This window comes from Saccopteryx bilineata, chromosome 5 (genome assembly GCF_036850765.1).
Source record: "Saccopteryx bilineata isolate mSacBil1 chromosome 5, mSacBil1_pri_phased_curated, whole genome shotgun sequence".
NCBI classification, from domain to species: Eukaryota; Metazoa; Chordata; class Mammalia; order Chiroptera; family Emballonuridae; genus Saccopteryx; species Saccopteryx bilineata.
In genome coordinates this window covers 200,380,861-200,385,337 of record NC_089494.1, presented here as the reverse complement: position 1 = coordinate 200,385,337, position 4,477 = coordinate 200,380,861, and the positions used below count along the sequence as shown (strand labels likewise).

At 38.7% G+C, this 4,477-nt stretch overlaps 1 pseudogene; it reads left to right on the top strand.

Annotated features, from left to right (window-relative positions):
- The first annotated feature begins 515 nt into the window (after positions 1-515).
- Positions 516-1,295, top strand: LOC136338371 (nucleophosmin pseudogene; annotated as a pseudogene).
- The last annotated feature ends 3,182 nt before the right edge of the window (positions 1,296-4,477 follow it).

Here is a 4,477-nt window from a genome sequence, read left to right as displayed (position 1 = left end):
GAGCTATTTTTAGCACCTGAGGCTGACGTGCTTGGACCAATCAAGCTATCCCCAGTGTCTAGGGCCCTCAAACCAATCGAGCTACTAGCTGCAGGAGGGGAAGTGAGAGAGAAGGGGGAGAGGGCGGAGATGAGAAGCAGATGGTCACTTCTCCTGTGTGCCCTGACCAGGAAGTGAACCTGGGACGTTGATACCCCAGGCTGATGCTCTATCCACTGAGCCACCAGCCAAGAACTCAAGTAAATTCTTAATAAAAATTTTCACAGGTCAGTATATTTCTTACATCAACACCTTTCACATATTTTTCCAAGTGAAACCCTTGCACAAATCATTCATTCTTGGCATTTGCTCCTCAGGGGACAAGGACTAACACACATTCTTTTTCATTTATTAGCTGAAATGCTTCTAAAAAATAAAGTTGCTGGTGTGATTCCATCCTGCTTGTCTGTTCTCAGAAACAGAAGTCATTTAGCTCTGTCTGCCTACTCCCTCACCTAAGTGTGTGCTGTCACCCCATGGAAGATTTACTGGACATGGACATGAGCCCTCTGAGGCCCCAGAACTATCTTTTCAATTGTGAACTAAAAAGGCTGACAAAGATGATCACTTCAAGATGAATAATGATGAAAATGGGCACCAATTATCTTTACGAACAGTTGGTTTAGTTTAGGGGCTGGTGCAAAGGACGAACTGCACATTGTTGAAGCAGAGGCAATGAATTATGAAGGCAGTCCAATTAGAGTAACACTGGCAACTTTGAAAATGTCTGTACAGCCAACGGTTTCCCTTGGTGGCTTTGCAATACCACCACCTGTGGTCTTCCTGTGGAAGTGTGGTTCAGGGCCTGTGCATATCAATGGACAGCACTTAAAGTATATCTGGAAAGCATTCTGCCCCTGGAAGTGGCAATAAGCTTCCATAGAAAAAAAGTAAAACTTGCTGCTGAGGATGATGATGGTTTTGAGAATGAGGAAGCTGAAGACAAAGCTCCAGTAAAGAAATCTATACGAGATATCAGCCAAAATGCACAAAAATGAAACCAGAATGGAAAAAACTGAAAACCAAACACTATGATTGAAAGGTCAGGAATCCTCAAGAAACAGGAAAAAACTCCTAAAATTCCAAAAGGAGTTCTGTAGAAGACATTAATGCAAAAATGCAAGCAAGTATAGAAAAGGTGGTTCTCTTCCCAAAGTGGAAGCCAACCTCATCACTTATGTGAAGAATTGCTTCCGGATAACTGACCAGGCTATTCAAAATCTCTGGCAGTGGGGGAAGTCTCCTTAAGAAAATAGTTTAGACTGTTAAAATTTTCCATCTTATTTTATTTCTGTAACAGTTGATATCTGGCTATCCTTTTTATAATGCAGAGTGAGAACTTTTCCTACCATGTCTGATAAATGTTGTCCAGGTTCCATTGCCAAGAATGTGTTGTCCAAAATGCCTGTTTAGTTTTTAAAGATGGAACTCCATCCTTTGCTTGTTTTAAGTATGCATGAAATGTTACGATAGGACCCAGTAGTAGCGGTGGTCAGACAGATGGCAATGGTGGGGAGACAAAATATACATGTGAAATAAACTCAGTATTTTAATAAAATTAAAAAAAAGTAAAATAAAATTCTCCTCACCAACTATTTGGTCACATTAAGGTATAATTCCTATAAAAAAAGCAAATAATATTTAATATGTTTGATTTATTTCCCAGTTTTCAAAATAATAAGTTTTTCCCTAATATTTATTTCACAGTTATCTAATGAATTAAAAATTTTTAGTATTGTTACAAACTCATGTAATTAAACATGTTTGGTGTGTTTCAATCAATTGCAGTTATTATCTTATTGATGCTCATATTGGGCTTCGATAGATTCTTTGTTTCTTTTATGACACAATATTCCCAGATAATTTTATGTATTTTCTAAGATTATATATATCAGACCTCTAGTTGACCATTTCTCCAAGGAACCCTGGTTTGTGAAAGTTTATTAAAAAGGAAAGGGGAAGAAGGATTGGGCAGGAGAGTCATGAGACCACCATCAGATAAAATCTGTCAGCTAACCACATTCCTTACAGCTGGACAGCCAGTCCTTTCTTTTATTTTTCCTTTTTTTTTCTTTTTAAAGAGAGAGACAAACAGGTAGGGATAGACAGGCAGACAGAAAGGGAGAGAGATGAGTAGTATCAGCTCATAGTTGCGGCACCTTAATTGTTCATTGATTTTTTTCTCATATGTGCCTTGACAGGGGGTGCGGTGGGGGGTGGCTCCAGCCGAGCCAATGACCCCCTGCTTAAGCCAGCGACCTTTGGGCTCAAGCCAGTAACCTTGGGCTTCAAGCCAGTGACCTTTGGGCTCAAGCCATTGACCTTGGGGTCATGTCTATGATCCCACACTCAAGCCGGCGATGCTGTGCTCAAGCTGGTGAGCTTGTGCTCAAGCCAGAGACCTCGGGGTTTCAAATCTGGGTCCTCAGCATCCCAGGCTGATATTCTACCTACTGCGCCATCACTGGGTCAGGCCAGCCGGTCCTTTCTTGAGGGGACTGTAGGTGGTGCATTTCAATGCCAGAAACAGCATGCGACCCAGGCTTATCCAATCATAGAGCTTATATTCTTGGAAACAGTGACTGAACCAAAAGATTGGGCATATGACCTAAATAAGTCCAACTCAGTTTCTTCCTGAAGATTGCTCTAAGAGGCTGGAAGGATAAAACTCTCTCTTTTCTGTTAGAATATTTAACTGGAATGAAAGCCTGGCCTTGCCAGTAGGCGTCTTCCTTGGCCACTTGGAGCGAGTCTAACTGTAGTAGGGGAGGAGGATTCCAGTATGCAGGCTGAGGGGGTGGGGATGGGAGAGTTGGGACATTGTGGTTCTACTCACTAATTTCAATTATTCTATAAGGAAAAAAACTGCATTCCCCCCTTCATTTATTAATTAAATTACTTATTCATACCAATGTATATTTATGGATTATTTATTTAATTCTGTGAATTATAATCTAACACAATCATTTATTTTGTCTCTCAAATTATTCCAGGGTTGGCCATTGAGAGCTTCTTCAGGTTGTTTCTTGTGTCCTTGTCACATCCTCCCATCCTTGTTAAGTACTTTCTTACTGTCTGCTATCACACGATGTCCCAGGCTCATCTTGAATTAAAAAAAAAAAAAAAGCCATAGCCTGCCTCAGCCCTGGAATTACCTTCTTCTCTAAGAAACCCTAGTTCCTTTCATTGGAGAATGGTATTTAGAAACCAAGATCTGGGTGCTAGGTGGGCTCGTTATTATTGAGTTCTGATTGCTTTTAAGCTCCTGCAATAAACTTAGGAGATGTATGTATATATACATATATATATATAATTTACACATAACTATGTACATGTATATGCATACATACAGCTATATTTATCTATCAATCAAAACCATGACTTTATACTGATACCTCTAATTCCAATCCAACACCAGGAAGGTTAATACTAGCTTTCCTCATTGCCTTATTTGTAAGTTCTTTCTCAGACATCGAAAAATTTAATTCTTAGCTACAATATATTTACTTATTTGTTCAATCTCAGTATGTACTCAAATGGTTTCAGAATTGCTGACCCATACTTCTGTGAGAAATAAATTTATTCACTAGATTACAATGTTTGTGTGCAGTTCTTTTTATTTTTAACTGTTCAGTATTTAGTCAAACTACTGTTTTCCAAAGTTACTTATCTTAATACTTTTCTTTCCTACCCCCTTTAATGTGGTTAGGTAAGATATACTCCCTCCTAAAAAAAAAAAAAAAAAAAAAAAAAAAGATATTCTCCCTCCTCATTTCTGCTGCCTTATTTCCATTCCCCCTTTCCATGCCTGTCCTACTCATCCCATGGAGGTAATCAATCTCTTTAGCTTTGGTTTATCTTCCTTAATTCCTTTGTACACATGAGCGGATACATGTATATATTCTTATAGGAAGGATAGCACACTAGAGATACTATTTTACACTTTGTTTTTATTTTTTCACTTAATATTATATACTAGAATACACTTCTTAATAGTTAACATTGGTCTTCCCAATTTCTCTTTATAGTTGCAGAGTACTCCATGGTGTGGATCTACCAGAGTTTATTCAACTCTCTCTTATGTGTGAACATGTAGTTTGTTTTCAGTAATTTGCAATCACACACAGTGCTGCTGAGAATAACTGTATGCATATGCATGTTCCTAACATTGGAAGTTTATCTTCAGGATAGGTTCCTAGAAGTGAGAGTGCTGGGTCAAAAGCTAAGTGCACGTGTAGTTGTATTTGGGAATACCAAATTGCCTTCCAAGAAGTACACTCTAGTTTGTATTCCCAGCAGTAATGTGTCAGAATGCCTGTGTTCTGACAGTTTCATCAGCAACAGAATGTGTTGCATGCTTTTTAACTTTTGCCCATTTTATAAGTGAAAAATTGTATCATAGTATTGTTTTAATTTGTATTTGGCCCCGGCCGGTTGG